At 38.5% G+C, this 17215-nt stretch overlaps 1 protein-coding gene across 4 annotated transcripts in view; it reads right to left on the bottom strand.

Annotated features, from left to right (window-relative positions):
* The window catches only part of abo (de-etiolated protein 1 abo), a 175474-nt gene that overhangs the window by 65214 nt on the left and 93045 nt on the right, over window positions 1–17215 (bottom strand). Inside the window, exon 4 of one of the 4 annotated variants that reach the window (XR_010858639.2) lies at window positions 1815–2132. The exons of the other annotated variants lie outside the window; for them this stretch is intronic. The gene's annotated coding sequence lies outside the window, so the exon portion shown is untranslated. The remainder of the gene's footprint in view (window positions 1–1814; window positions 2133–17215) is intronic. 4 annotated transcript variants of the gene reach the window in all.

Genomic DNA, 17215 nt, shown 5'->3' with positions numbered 1-17215 from the left:
CTTCCTCCTGGTAAACGCCATGTATTTACATTTACTAACATTCAAAAACAAATTATTAATATCACACCAAGAAATTACATTATTAATGTCCTTTTGCAACTCGTCCTGGTCTTGGTGGTCACTGATGTATTTGTAAAGTTTCAAATCATCTGCAAAAAGTAAACCGAGTGCAAAATATTGTCTGGTAAATCATTAATTAGAAAAGAGAGATCCAAGATTTGAACCTTGCAAAACACCAGATGGACTGATAAAGTTATCTGAAATTCCATTGTTAAAATAAACAAACTGCTGTTAATTTTTTAAATATGAACACATTAACTGCAACAACTGTTTACAAAAAACAAATTTATACATTTTTGTAATTAAAATTTTATGGTTGACTTTATCGAATGCTTTTTTGAAATCTATATAAACAACATCAGTCCTTCCGTTGGTATTTATGGTATCATACAAATTATGAGTATAGCCCAAAAGACTGGTGATAACTGATCTGTTGAGTACAAATCCATGTTGAAATTCAGATAGCGCAACATTTTGCCACTCTTGTTCACTCACAGATACTTGTATTCCCTACCACGTTGCAATTGTTTAGCTTTAGCAAATAGAATTCCGCTATTAGGAGCTAAAGACTGATTAATATACATGGGACTAGGGACGGAAAGACCAAGATGAGTTTGGGACAAATTCCTTTTGATCTTACGTTTTTCTAAGATCTGTTCCTTATAACATCTTCTAACAAATTTTACAATAATGCCACGAGTTGGACCGTTATTAATTTTTTCCAGCCTATGACACGCATCAATCATATAATCTTTTATTTCTACATCTAGTACCTTGGCGACACTGATGACAGTATAACAGACATTTTCATTCGGTACTTCCGGAACACCGTTTATCTCAAGTATGTTAATCCTAGAACACTGCGCATCATCACACTTGATTTTAAGTTCACTGAATGCTTTTGCAAGCCGATTATTTTCAGAAAATAAATTATCAATAATATTTTGCTGTCTATTAATTATTGCCTGCAGATTTTCTAGAATTTGTTTGTGCTCGTAGAGCCTTTCATGAAACACATCAATGGACTTACCTAACCGTTCTTCTATTTCACTAGTTGTTTTCTTAAATGTAGCCATATCGTCAGTTAAAATTTGCAGGAGTTTATAAATGTCCCAAACTGATGGTGCCGACGCAAGTGACTGCGATTCTTCTTGCATGCTCCTATGCCGCTGTGAGTTGCACTGTTCACCTCCATGTCTGATCCTGAGACTTCAAATATTCCACATCTTGATCATTAAGTTTCACACATTTACTGTGAAACCAACTGCTACAAGTGTTACACTCAATTTTAGATGCTATGTCCTGCCAAGGTACTGCTTTCCCACACTTCGCACAGGTACTCATATCTATTCCTTAATATAATATTAACCGATGGGCAAGTGATGTGATGTGACTAGTGTGTTGTGACCGCGGTACCACACGTTCAAGTTGCCTTGACTCAGTATATCGAATCGAAACCAAAGACAATATATAAGTGTCGTGACCCTTCAAAAGCACATTAAACTACCTTGAAGCCTTTGTTTACATATACTTGGCCTTAACCCTGACAATAAAGATCACAAATGTAACTCTTAGAGAAGGATTAGTTCCAATATTTATAGTTCCATAGCATCCATAACACTTACGGAATCTGTGGGTTCAGGTTCTAATCACTAAACTTACATACTTTTTATAAAATAACTGACATTTACCAGAGCACTATTCACACACAACCTTAGCCATCCATTGCCAACTGCCATATAAACTCAACTCACCTTATCCCCAACACCGTATTAAGAAACGTGAAGGGTAGACAAACTATACTGTCGATAATGTAATCTTCATATGACGAGCTCGTTATTGAAACTAACAGGAAAGTTTGTCTTGTAGCAGAGATCGTATCGCTTTGGTGTGCAGCAAAGTTATCTTCAGATAATTGCTGCGTACCACTTAGGGTTAAGATATATATTATATCGTATTGGTGTGCAGCTGACCTAAGTCTTTTTCAAGGGCATCCTAGCAATAAGGCAGAGCACAAAATCAGTGCAGGAACACCAAGTCTGATGGAGGAGGCAAGTGTACACAGACAGTACCTAAAGGAAGGAAGGATAAAGTTAGGTATCATATAAAGTCTTTTCCAACTTGGAATCCCATTACTGTAGAGCTAATAGTAAGAAGTTTTATTTTACCCTGATTCTAATGTAAATCAACAAAAAATGCATGAAGTATACATAAAAGACTGAGAGAGAAGGATCTGAACCAGTTGAAATGGCCATGTGTAGGCACATTTTTTGTAATGAATTCAACTTGTCATTTTTCTCACCCAAGCAGGACAGATGTGATATGTGTGAGAAATTCCAAAAGACAAAAAGAAAACAGAGTATCACGTGTATTGCCAGAGAAATATGAGAACCACATAAAACAAAAGCAATTAAAGTGCCTAGAAAGACTGCATGATAGGAAATTCAGCAATTCAAATGATCCTACCGTTTGTTTTGATATAGAAAATGTGAACAATAGAGACCAGAAGTTCAGCCATTTATTTTAGTTAAGATAGGCAGGCAAATAGGCACTTAAAATTCTGGTAATAGGCAGAAATTTAACAAAATAGGCATTTGAAAATTACTCAAATATGCAGTACAAATAATTATCATACTAATTTAATACAGACTACTTAATACACCTCTCTATCACATTTGAGTACTTAGGCCTACTCTTTCTTTTCTTGATTACATGTCAAAGCAAGATGTTTTTTCAAGCTTTCAACTGTCACAAACAGCCTTCTGTCACAGAGAGCACTTTTCATCATAGGAAACGATTGTTCCACTTCAACTGAAGTGATAGGAGCATACTTAAAACAGGTTATTCTGGATGGACTCATATCAGTAACAACATAACTTTACCTTTTAGAACATCACAAATATTTTTAAGCTTTTCTAAGTCTTTATTAGCACTCATCACACGTTTATATTTGTCACTAACAGCTAAACACTTGTCTCCTGGTGCTCGCAGCTGCTGGTTTATTGTATCTTCAATGATAGCCAAAGATGACACCAGTGTATCATGTCCGTTCTCCAACATCGTAATTAATTCGGGTAGCACACCATAGCTTATGGATAAATGATAAAAAGACATTACATGGTTCTACAGAGACCGAATCATGAGGAGGTTGACAGATTGCCTTTGAAGATTGGGAAATATATTTAAAAGAGTAGAGGAGTTTAAATTCCTTGGTATATTAATCGATGAGCAAAACTGAAGGCAACAGGAACACCAAGCTAGAATTAAGAATGCAAATAAGGCATTTTATTCTATGAGCTTTATATCAGGCTCCAAGTTTTTAACAAGGAATGCAAAAATGATTATCTACAATACAATCATTCGACCAGTACTTCTGTATGGTTCTGAGACATGGAGTATAACCAAGAAAGAGCAGCAGCAGTTACAAGTCTTTGAGAATAAAGTTTAAAGAAAAAAAATTGGCCCATGGTTTGATCCCCTCTCTCAAAGCTGGCAGAAAAGATCTAATTATGAGATTTACACCCTCTCCAAACAACAAACTATAATGGGTGTGAAAGAATCCAACAGACTGCGCTGGGCTGGACATGTACTGAAGATGCAGAATAACAGAGCACCAGTAGATCGATACAAGGGATCTCTTAATGGGAAAAGACCTTCAGGAAGACCCCGAAACACCTGGAAGAAGGAGATCAACAAGGTATGTCGGACCCTCTAAATTGATAACTGGGAAGAGCAGGCTCAAGATCGAAAAGGATGGAAGAGTATAGTGAAATCGGCATGGGAACTTCACGTCCCTCAGAAGCCTACGGAGTGAGTGAGTGAGTACACCGTAATGTGCTGTTGTAAATGCCAGATCAATGCTAAGTTCTTGATGGTACAGCAACTTTTCATCTCACAAACTGAAGCAGCTTCGTCTTCTCGTATAGCACTGATTACCTCGCATATCTTGTTCAATTCAAATTATTGGTGTAATATCACCATATCTGTTAATGAATATATAGTAAATAAATACAATGTCATTTGGACGTATTGTGTCATCTTAGATGGGTATTAATTGTGTCATCTCAGATGGCTGAACAGTCCAATTCTGGATGCACATATTTTATTGCAGTGACACAACACACTATTTGTTGTAGCAGATGGTTGTGCAAGAACACCATCCCTCGCATTCGCTCGTTCTTTCCTGCGGTTCCTCCTCTCAGCTTCTAACCTTGTTCTAGATGTTCAACTCCGCTGTATACAATTCTACGCCATTTGGGCCTATTCTTGGCTGTAGTTTCCCAGTTGATCGTACAATATGACACCTTTTGAGATTATACTTTAGAACATCCTTATATCGTTCAAGCTGCCCTCCATGGTTTCGCTGGCCATTCTTTAGTTGGGAGTACATGATTTTCTTTGGGAGGCGTGTATCTGGCATGCAGATGGTATGGCCAGCCCAGCGTAGCTTATGCCTATCTTTGCCTTCATGCTTGTAGTGTTGGCTTCCTCGAGGATACCACTGTTCGGTCGACGATCTTACCAATTAACTTTCAGTATTCTCCGCAAGCATCATTGATGATATCTTCAATAAGTTGGTTCCCCCTGTAAGTTGTCCAGGTCTCGCAATCATAGATAAGAGTAGGAATTACAACAGCATTGTAAACGTAGAGTTTGGTTCTCACACTGATATCATGATTGTCAAACACTCTTTTTAAGAGACGACCGAAAGCTGCACTAGCACACCTTAAACGATATTGGATTTCTGCATTAATGTTTTCACATGTTGAGAGGTGGCTTCCAAGGTAAGGAAAATGATTTATGTTCTGCAGAGATTGCCCATTGACTGTAATAGCCAGAGTTCTCGTATTGGAATTTGGTGCTAGCTGGTAAAGGATCTTAGTCTTATTAATATTAATTTCCAATCCAATACTTTCATATGCTTGATTAAAAGCATTTGTGATTGATTGCAGATCTTCCTCTGTGTTGGCTAAAATAACATTGTCATCTCTCTACTGAAGCTCTGTAAGTGACACTGAGGACACCTTGGTCTTAGCTCACAGTCTGTTAATATTAAACAGATTTCCATCAGTTTTATACACAAGTTCTAAACCTGATGGCAGCTCATCATCCACAAGGTGTAGTATAGTTCCAACAAAAACTGAGAACAATGTTAGAGCAATTATACAACCTTGCTTGACTCCAGTAGAAATATTGAAAGGGTTTCCTGGTCTTGTATTGGAATGAAAAGTAGCAAACATGCCGTCGTGCAGTAGTCAAGTTGTACGTATTTGTTTGGACATCCAATCAGAGCTAGAATTTGCCACAGAGCTTCTCGATTAACACAATCAAACACCTTGATAAGATCTATAAAAGCCATGTAATATATAGCAGCACAGGTTCAGGTTACCCACCTGGTCAAAACCGGTTGTGGAGGTAAAGAGAGCCCTGGTGCTATTTCCTTAAAAATCCAGATTTGGGAGGGCGATTTTAGGAAGATTTTCTTCGTGTTTGAAGTCAACTTGTCAACATGCGGGCACAAACTTCTAATTTCTTCGGCAATTCTGTGCAGCCGTGAATGAGACATGCGAGATGGAGAATTTTCGGGAAGAGGGCTTTCAAGACTTCAGCAACATTTTTCATATAAGGTGCCACATCTGTGGTAGGTATACTATTTACCAACTGATGAGCCCAACTTAGCACACTGGAGCAAAATGCCGGTAACCAGGAATGAGTTAGCTGGAAAATTTATAATGCCCAATAACGGACCAACTATACTGATATTATAAATTTACTCATTCGGAACAAGTATTTCAGGTTCCCTATGGGAATCAACATCTATATCATCTGATCGTCAGGCAGGCGTCAGTTTTTGAAAAAGAGAAAGTCTCTAATAGTGCATTGGCACTGCCGGTGGCTCTAAGTAGCCTATACAGTGGCCTCCACGGTATGCAGTAGCCATGCGTCTTGGTAGGTGTGCTATTTACCAACTGATGAGCTCAACTTAGCACACTGGGGCGAAACGCTGTCAACAAGGAATGAGTTAGCTGGAAAATTTATAATGTCCAATAACGGACCACCTACATTGGTATTATAAATTTACTCATTCAGACCAAGTATTTCAGGTTCCCTATGGGAGTCAACATCTGTATCACCTGTGATGAAGAGCAGAACATCATCATGTCGTATTGCTTGTGGGCAGAGTAGCATTAAGGAATTTGTAAACAACTGTGCGACAGGGGAATAATTTGCTCTCTCCATCTCTCTATTGTCAAAAGAAGTATGGAAGGGTCGATTTGTGTTGCTTCCATAGTTCTGATGATGGCATTGGACAGGTAACGTCCAATTGCACCCATAATTTTGTCAATTGAGATCCAGATTTTCTTTCCCGACACTCCGGTATGATTAAAAGTTAGACACTTCATTATGTTCCATATTGAACTGGGATTACACTAAACTGAAAATGTTAAGGATCCAACTTTTCAATATAATGACAATTTATTGATGCTAGTTAGATCATATGTTGTTTATACAAGATTGGTACTAGTTTCGGTGCTCATTGCGTGTTATCATCAGCCAATGAATCAATGGAGCAAATCACAACTAATCAAAAAACAATATAAAACACATGACAAGCACCTGCAAAGACAAATGTTAAATAGTAATAAGTTAAAATTGTGGTACAAGATAATGACCATAAAGTAAAATTCTATAAAATCTGAGAAGGTAACTCAGTTGTTAAGTCTTGATACACAAGAAAATAGTCCAGCTTGAGGCTTATTGATCATAAGGTGTATCTTTAGTTTTGTTAAAAATAAACTGCAAAATGTGTTATCCATGGGAAGAATAAATCTTGTTCTCTTAATCTATGGTATTCAACAGGCTTAACTCAGGTGGTTCTGAAGCAAACATTGTCGTATGAAGATCATTAATCTGAACCAATGTTATAATTCCCAGTTCGATATTGAATCGTGGAGATATGATGAAAAGATTGAAAGCCAAATTAGGCGTGATAAAATTAGCCAAATTAGGCGTGATAAAATTTACAAAGATGAAAAGAAAGTCAAGTGAAAGGCGAACTCACTTTGAGCAGCGTGTTGGGGCAGTTGTTGAAAGGAGTGGAACTGGGCTACTGAAAAGTGCAATAATAGAGGCCGAGTAGCGGAGGGGAAGGGAGTGAGAGGGAAGAGAGGGGGGGGGGGAAGAGGAGGAGCTAGAACAGGGGAGTAGGGCTAAGGTGGAGCGGAAAGATGAGGTAGTGGGGGGGGAATTTAATTTAATTTTTTTTAACAAAACTAAAGATACACCTTATGCTCTATAAGCCTCCAGCTGGACTATTTTCTTGTGTATCAAGACTTAACAACTGAGTTACCTTCTAAGATTTTATAGAATTTTACTTTATGGTCAAACGCACCATACTCTCATCATCTTGTACCACAATTTTAACTTGTTACTATTTAACATTTGTCTTTGTAGGTGCTTGTCATGTGTTGTATATTGTCATGTGTTTTATATTGTTTTTTGATTAGTTATGATTTGTTCAACTGATTCATTGGCTGATGAGGACATGCAATGAGCGTCGAAACTAGAACCAATCTGGTTTAAACGACATATGATCTTACTCTCATCAATAAATTGTCATAATATTGAAAAGGTAAATCCTTAACATTTTCAATTTACTGTACTCCGGTATGATTCCTCTGCAAGGTTTCTGATTGTACATTCTGACTAAACTTTTTCATTAGTATATTTCTGTATAAACGTTCCGAATAACTGATTTTCCAGTTTCCAAACAGGAATTCCAGAGTCTAGGAAAACTCTGCAGAGATCCAGAGAAAACTGAGATTGACTGCTGGATGTGCCAACCGCTGTTGATATCAGAGAGATCTTCTTCTGCCCAGCCATTTTATAAATCCCAGATGTATGTTTAAAAGCAAAGTCATCTCCGTACAGGCCATGAAGGCCCTTGGACGGGTGGAAGGTGAAGGCTTCCACCATTCGTAACCTCGGCACGTGGTGGGGTGGAGTGGTTAGCTCTACGCCTGGCCGCCTTTGCCCCCAGGAATTAACCTGGTACTCATTTTTGGTGTAGGCTGAGTGAACCTCAGGGCCATATGCACCTCCGGAAGTGGAAATCTTGTTTCTTAAATTTTACGACTTCCTGATGGGGACATTATAAATTCCTGTTTGCCAGCGTTTCGCCCCCGTGTGCTAGGCTGGGCTCATCAGTTGGTACCTAGCACACCTACCAAGATGCTGGCTAGTGCATACCGTGGAGGCCACTGCATAGGCTAATTGTAGCCACCGGCAGTGCCAATGCACTATGAGAGACTGTCTCCTTATCAAATGAGTTAGGTGGAAAATTTATAATGTCCAATAACGGACCATTTATATTGGTATTATAAATTTACTCATTCAGAACAAATATTTCAGATTCCCTATGGGAATCAACATCTATATCATCTGATGGCCAAGCAGGAATCAGTTTTTGATAAGGGACAACCTAATGCCTGAGTTCATCAGGGACCTTATTCTTGGAATTTGCGTGAGTGAGCGTGCCAATTTCTAAACACTCATAACAGAAAGATATGGGTTAGTGTTCAGAAGCTCAGGAATAAGATCCCACAAGTTCCAGTAGCAAATGGAAGTGTTATTCGAATATGTATGCTGGTCAACTAGCATGCAGAGAAACAAACACTACTGACATATTTCTTTCTTTGTAGAATTCTTTTCTGTGATAATTTCTCCTTAATAATGTGGTGAAATCCGTAATAAATACTGGCAATCCATATTAGTTAGCATATATTAAAAGCGTTTAAAACACTGGGCTTTATAAAAGGAACATTAAGTAAATAAGAGTTGTCTTTTTAATTTATAAGGTAATAGTAGTATTATTATTATTATTATTATTATTATTAACTTTTATTATTTAAGAGAAATAATTTAATAACAAATTAATGGGAGAAATGATTATCTATCAAAGTAAAGACCTGGAATTACATTATCGATCACTCTGTCTCTCTCAAAGAACTACTAGCTGCATATAACTCATGTCACATCTACATATCCGTCTCACTCTATCATTCTGTTTGGGTCCAGTCTTACAAGGGAAGGGCGCATACCAGGGAATCACGGATCTTACGCAAATTTTGAATACACGTTAAATGAGCCAAGAATAATACAATGGCCAAAACATTTCTTTCGGAAATTCATTTATGCGACCCACAGAAATCGTTAAAATTCACATGTTTGAATTGTAGTGCTTGGCCATGCAGGACTGCAGCGTGTGCTGGTTTCACTCATCGATGAACCACGCCACTGATCTTCATTCTTATTCCGTTAGTAAGTACGTAGTATGTCGCGATGGTTTTTTTTTTTGCTAGCTGCTTTACGTCGCACCGACACAGATAGGTTTTATGGCGAGGATGGGATAGGAGAAGGCTAGGAGTGGGAAGGAAGCATCCGTGGCCTTAATTAAGGTACAGCCCCAGCATTTGCCTGGTGTGAAAATGGGAAACCACGGAAAACAATCTTCAGGGCTGCCGACAGTGGGGTTCGAACCCACTATCTCCCGAATACTGGACACTGGCTGCACTTAAGCGACTGCAGCAATCGAGCTCGGTCAAAGATGATGTAGCGGCATTAGAGAAATAATTTAATTCCTGCAATGATTGTGGGTCAATACAGGCAACAGAATAAGATTGTTATGGTGAAAATAAAGGCTAATTATTATAAAGAGACGTTACACACAAAAGCAAGTTATTCTACATAGTTTCTGCAACAATGATGCACGTGGTAGGAATGTTGAGAGCACAAAGCGTTTCTATATCAACCACATCTAACGAAGTGAGGATAAGGGCAGGCAGAACATTTTAAGTCACCACTGTCAAAACAATATTGCACCGGATGCTCAAAGGCTCCTGGGTTTTTGGACAAGGTCTGTCTTCGGTACCAGCCGTATTGCCACATGGGACGAAAACGACGAGGTGATAGTTGGTGGTATGTCAGAGATTGGATTTTCAAGATGGTGTTCCTCTGCACCAAAACAATATCCATATACATCTAGTGGTTGACAGTAAGCTGTGACACCAGAAGAGATCCATCATCAGCTGTATGGTATCTTCATTTTGCGTAGATTTATGTCCAGAAAAGGAATTTGGAATGAGCGCAACTTTACTGGACAGTGTATTTTGCTTGACTACGCTATTAAACCATTCATTGAATTGTATAGATCCCATTTTTATGGATTTAGGGCAACCAACATGAATATTTTCATGTTCTTTTTCACAGACTTAGGAAACGCACCATTCGTCTGTCTTAAAGTGATATCATAAAGGCCCCACGAGTTCGCCACGTGCGGTGACACTTGGCATTATGGTGTAACTGTGGATGGTGGACACCACAGATTGCACTGTAGCGGAAACTGATTTTCCCCCTTTTAAAGTCAATGACTACTCATACACATCTCCAGGCTGAACCCACTCTGATCAGTGTTACACACGTTTTCGGGGTTGCAGGAATCTAAACCAGATTTAACTTCTACGACTATTTCTACTGCTGCCATGGTTTCTACTTCTTTGCTGGTCTACTTTTTCGGCGTTACAGGTGTTACTTTTCATGACGCAATACCATTGCATTTCTGAAACTTATGTACCCACGTCGCATGCTTTAAACCCCGTGCGTTGTTCTTCATGAATAGCCCATAGTTGGATGGTCAAATCGCCAATTATTTAATTATTTTGATGGGCAAAATCAATTTTTTTTTTTTTTCTGACAGTAGTCACTATTTTCCGCAATTTGTTGTGGTGCATCCCACTGTTCTTTATATGCTTTTCCCACAAATATAGATAATTTTTGCTTTCCTTTTTGCATTTACCGACGAAAACAAAAGCGGAGCTCGCTTACCACTTCTCCAATATTGAACAGCCTTCCATTTTAAGTGTATATCAGCGTAGCCACAAATCAGCTATTGGACAGTGTGAGTTGCGGGTAGCATATGGAGTAGTGGCCTCTAGACGAATGAACCCAGCATGCGGTGCAGTAATGCGTAGCAGAGCACGCCAATTCAAACATATGAACTTTAACGCTTTTTGTAGGTCGCACTAATTAATTTCTGAAAGAAGTATTTTGGCCATTGCATTATGCTTGGCTTATTCAACATGTGTAAAAATTTACTTAAGATCAGCAGTTCCCCGGTATGCGCCCTTCCCTTTTTAGACAAATTTTAATTTTGACGTGACAAGTCATTTCTCTGTGTTTTCCCTGTATATTTTCCGATTTATTGTTTCCATGTTTTTCCAGAAAACAGGTACCCTGCACGGTGATACAGCATTTCAAATTGTTAAAATGCCTCTGTTAGTGTAGACATGATCTCAAAATACTGAATCCCAACATTTAGCAATTTCACAGGTCAATATTCAGTAAAAGCTTGGCAAAGAGATAATATGTGACATCCAGCCAATGTACAAGTGGATGCCACTCTTGGATAAAACCTACTGTAAGTCTGTTTTTAAATGTAATATTCACTGCCAAGTTTCACCACCCCATCTGGAATGAAGAAGTGACGTTTATTTTTGATGAAAAAGTGTGGAAGTAAAGTTTACTACAATAATCAATCTTAAAATGCTTCATTTTGAATACATTATATATTTTACAGTTTTTTTATGCCTTCTTTAAAATTTCAAGCATTATATCATAGTAAAGCATCCTTTATGTCATTCCCAGACTTCTCTCAACTGTCTTATACTATGTGTTCGTGGTTATAATTATTTGTAGAATGTCAGTGCCAATAACGATATTGAATTGCTTTACCTGCTTTAGTTATACGAATTGGCAACATAGCAATCGTCATTTTCTTTGTGCATAGCAATGAATACTTTTAATGATAGTAAACATGTTTCTTCCGGTGGTAAATATCACACTTGTTTCATCCCACATTTATTGATTCTCCAGTCCGTAATATTAAAATAATAATCAAGTTAACATCACTAAAAGTAATTAAAGAAATGTGTATGTAAGTAACATGTATGCTACTTCATAATGGTGAAAAATATGACAATCTTTCATGCAAGATGGATGATGGGTTAAGATGGCAAAGATAAAATGTTGCACATGACTACATTGTTTACGTCTTGTGAAGCATCAAACTCTTACTAGCCTTCAGCCGTGTGTAATATTACAACATTAATATTATCATGAATAATGAACGTCATGAATGAAGTTAGCAGAAAGAAAGCCTTTAAGAAAAGAGGAATCTTAAAGTCCAGTCTTAGCCGCATTAAAACATTTGCTGGCACAGAATTAGAAGCCGCAGATCTTGCACTAATTCAGATTAAATTAAACAGATTGAAATCCCTCAATGAAGAATTCCAAGCAATTCAGTTAGACTTGGAGTTATTGGATGAGTTGGACGATGCTCAATATGACAGATACCGCGAGGGATTCCAGAATTTATATTACATAGTAGAATCTAAACTACAAGGCGCAGTCAACATAAGTTACCTTCTGTAAATGATTCCTGTTGTAAAAGAAACATTAGGCTTCCGAAAATAGACCTAGCAACTTTGTATTGTAATTTAACCACATGGTTGCAATATAAGGACACCTTTGAAAATCTCATAATTGCTAATGAGGATCTCTCAAATATAGAGAGATTTCACTACTTGCTCTCATCACTAGGGAAACAATCAAAAACATACGTATTTCAGACTCCAACTTTACTAAATGCCTACAATCTAATAAAAGGCCGATATCATTGTCCAAATCTCATTGCTTCTGAATACCTCAATTATTAGAACTTCCAAGTAAACAGAGTTCTACGGAACCAGAATTGTGTCGTTTAATAAACACATTTCAAGGTAGCTTAGATGCACATGCAGCATTAAATGCCCAACCCAGCATTCAAGATTTAATTCCAACTGAATTACTGTTATTGCATCGTTGCATATTGATAGGAAGCTAAGGTTAGAGTTTGAAAACATGTACGCTAATCGGGATGACATTCGCTTCAATGAACTTGTCAAGTTCTTGGAAAAGAAATGTCAAACTTTGCAGTTATGCATGCCAACTTCTTTTCCCAAGCAATCTCATTGCTCAGAACCAAGAAAACATTGCGGATTCAAACAACCTGCTAAATGACATCAGACCTGTATGTTTACAACCAATCCGTGTTGTATTTGTAATGTTTCACATAAATTATATGCATGCCCTGAGTTTTTAAGTTTAAACATTAGTGACAGATATAAGGTGGTGAAAGACAACAGTGCATGCAGCAATTGTCTTAGTATTTCTCATAAATAGAAGTCCTGCTCACCTAAAATGACTTGTAAAAAATGTAATAAATACCATTACACATTGTTAGATAATGAAACAAGAACTCTGTCACAGACATCAACAGCAAACACATCAGAAGACCAAACCCAATAAGGAACAGGTCAACAGTACTCTAGTTATCACTCCCTAAAAACCAAACCTGCCATTCAAGTGTTGCCGAGTACAGACCTCGTAAGAATCAAGGACCCTGGTGGAAGGTTTCATATCTATCCTTGACAGTGGTTCTCAGAGTAATTTCATTTCAGAAAAGATTGTTCAACAAATTTGTTTGAAAAGATACAAAGCCCACACGATGTTACAAGTTCCTGGAGATATCACTTCACAATCTGAAGCAACAGTAAGCATAGAGATACACTCTAACGTGAATGACGACTACAGCCTAAATACTGCCTATGTAGTTATTCCCAAAATCATGGGAAGCATATCTGCTTCATACATAAATTGGGGAAAACTTGAATATACCAAAAGACATTCCACTGGCAAATCTGGGATTTTAAAAGTCTCGGGTTACTGACCTCATCGGAGCCCCAGAATTCATGCATCTTCTGAACATGGAACGCAAGAAATGTCCAGGCAACTACCCAATTTTTCAAAACATACATCTTGGTCGGATACTCACAGCCAGTTACCAGTTATTGTTTGGTCGGAGGAGCTATACCAGATGAATGGAGAGTTGCTATAGTAGCCCCTGTGTATAAAGGAAAGGGTGATAGACATAAAGCTGAAAATTACGGGCATTGTATGTAAGCTTTGGGAAGGCATTCTTTCTGATTATATTAGACATGTTTGTGAAATTAATAACTGGTTTGATAGAAGGCATTCGGTTTTAGAAACGGTTATTCCACTGAAGCTCAACTTGTAGGATTCCAGCAAGATATAGCACCACAAGATGAATTACGCAATTCTCATCCATTCTTCCTTCGTAATGACTTCACGCTTGAAACCCAACTCTAGAAATTTTTTAGCATCAAAGAAGTAAATCATGTTGTTTATTCACCCCAAAAAAGAGAATGTGAAAGGCATTTTCAGGAGAATACCAAATGAGACAGACATGGAAGATATACAGTAAGCACTCGGCCGCATCCAACAGCTTCGACTGGTTACAGAAAAGCTGAAGAAAATAATTACTACTTGCCTCATCATCCTATCTTTAAACAAACTAGCAGCATGACAAAAACGTATGTCATATTCAATGCCTCGGCAAAGACTGGGAATGGCTTAAGCTTGAACGACATCCTTCTTGTAGGTTCTACAATCCAAAATGACCTCTGTTCCATTATCCTGAGATTTTGCACCAAACCCATTGCATTCACTGTAGACATCGAGAAAATATACAGTCAGATGAATATCAGTCCACAGGATTACCACTTGCATTGCATTCCGTGGCGAGAATGTCACAACGATTTGTTCAAAACATACACCCTCACGACTGTTACCTATGGAAGTTTATCTGCACCATTTCTTGCAACAAGATGCTTGCAGCAGCTTGCCACTGAAGAAGTAGAGTGCTTTCGGAGAGCATCTATCATTCTCAAGCGAGATTTCTACATTGGCGATTGTATGTCTGGCGCAAACTCAATCGAAGAAGCTCAAATGGTCCAATCTGAACTTCAAGACCTTCTCTCATAAATAGTGTACGAACAGTCAAGAGTTGTTGAATTCTATTCCTACACACCTTCAAGAAAACAACACTCTCTCACTAATTTAAACAGTGACATCGTAAAAATTTTTAGTCTCATGTGGCAACCATCCAGACAATTTCCAAGTTGTCAAAATTACCATTTCTCATCATCAATCGATTAACAATACTGACGTTACAAGAAGACTTATCCTTTCTAGAATAACAGCAATCTTTGACCCATTGGGTTTGCTGGTTTCTATGGTAATTCTCCGCAAGATATTCACAACGTCTTTGGCAAGAAAGGGCACCTTGGGAGGAGTTATCGACTTCACAACTTCTGCAGGATTGGTAAACCCTTTCTAACCAACTTTGAGTTATCAGAAGGATAAGCATTCCACAGCTAGTGATGATCAATGGCGAACTGAATAGCATTCAAGTTCATGGATTTTGTGATTCCTCAGAAAAGGCATATGGTGACTGTACCTATTCAGGATCCGCTAGTCATGAAGGGAAGGGGCTGCTGTTATGCTGCTTTGTGCAAAATCAAAAGTAGCCCCACTAAAACAAATCACACTACCACAGCTAGAACTCTGCGGAACTGTATTACTAGCGAAACTTATAAAGAAAACACTTGCCAGCTTATGTTTGAATACTGAAAGCATTTATATGTTAAAAGATTATATGTTAGTGTTAAATTGGCTTGCTTCTTGTCCCACAAAGTGGAAAACAAATTGCGTGCTATAATGTATCCACACAGACGCACACAAAATGCTGTCAGTTGGTACAATTATAGTTTCACATATATTTACAAATAACACACATAACCTCAATCACTGTTCTCAGAAACAAAACATTCACATCACAAACCGCCATCTTTAACCACAACTGCCAACACAACATATAGCGGTTACAACCTTGAAACACAAATAAAACAGTTGACTACGATCAATTCAACATAGAGACTGCCTTAACTCAGCATGTCAGCCACGTGTTTCCAAACTACAATTTCAGTAACCCTACAGTAACTAACTTTCAACAACTCTCAATAACCCCCTATGACTCAGTAACTAACTGTCCTTCAAGATTGTCCCCTTGTATATGTGTCTGGCCAGAATTCTAGAAGTTACATTACCAAAAACAGCTACCTTTGATAATATATTATAGTGCATGAATACACAGAATACAATGTACAGACTGTTCTCCACCGTTCTCGTCCTATACCATTCAGGAAGTTACAGTGGGTTTCATAATTATGGATTACAAATTATACAGGTAAGAATAAATAATAAGTTTACAGGTATTTACCTTAACGGAACTGATATCACTGTCTATGTACAACACATGTTCATGACATAACCTCACACATAACGCGATCATTCGACTACGTAACTAATAATACTAGTACTAACATGATGTAATACTTCACAGCCATATATACAAGTAATAATAATAATAATAATAATAATAATAATAAAATAATAATAATACAACTGTAAAGTAACAATAATAATAATCACCATAATTCGAGCTCAATATCTACATTAGGTACCTATGGGTGAGAGAATATTTTTTCAAGTTATACCCGTTACCGCACTTGCGTCAATATCCCCCCTATAACTTGAAACAATTTCCACACTTTGTCACACTCGTTGACTTTGCCTTTGTTCTCACTATTTAACCCGACACAGGCTACCTCACTCATACAGCCCCCCTGTTGGCGCTGTCGAAGTCCACGGTTCGCAGCCCGGTGGTTCCATCAGGGACCATCACCTTCCCATGGTGGGTCCGCTGGGTCCGGTCGACAGTGTCTTCGTTCCTGGTGATGGTGATCCACAGGTCCTTGCGTGGCATTCGAAGCTCCGCTGGATTTCCCCTCGTTCGTACCTTGGTGTTCTGTCAGGTGGTAGCCTCGTTTGGTGGTTGTTGGTTCAGACCCCATTAGTTCTCCGTCACCTAGAGGGGTTCCCTCCACCCGCGTCGTCATATCCTCCTCGTAGTTCCGCTTCCCGCCGATCATCCTCCCTGGACGAGTCTCAGCGCCGCGCACCTTATCACAGGCGTCGGCTGCCTCGAGCTTGGTGTCACTTCGGATTAACTCACCCTCAGTTACGTCTTCTGTTCGCTCGATCTCCACGTCGAACACCCGCGGCTCTCCATTAGTGCGCTGTGCCCCTTCCCGCAGCCGGATTCGGCAGTCGGCTCCCAGCTGGTGGACAACGCCGT

The sequence above is a fragment of the Anabrus simplex genome, chromosome 1 (assembly GCF_040414725.1).
Source record: "Anabrus simplex isolate iqAnaSimp1 chromosome 1, ASM4041472v1, whole genome shotgun sequence".
Taxonomy (NCBI): Eukaryota; Metazoa; Arthropoda; class Insecta; order Orthoptera; family Tettigoniidae; genus Anabrus; species Anabrus simplex.
Note: the sequence above shows the minus strand (reverse complement) of the source record. Positions and strands in the feature narration are given on the sequence as shown.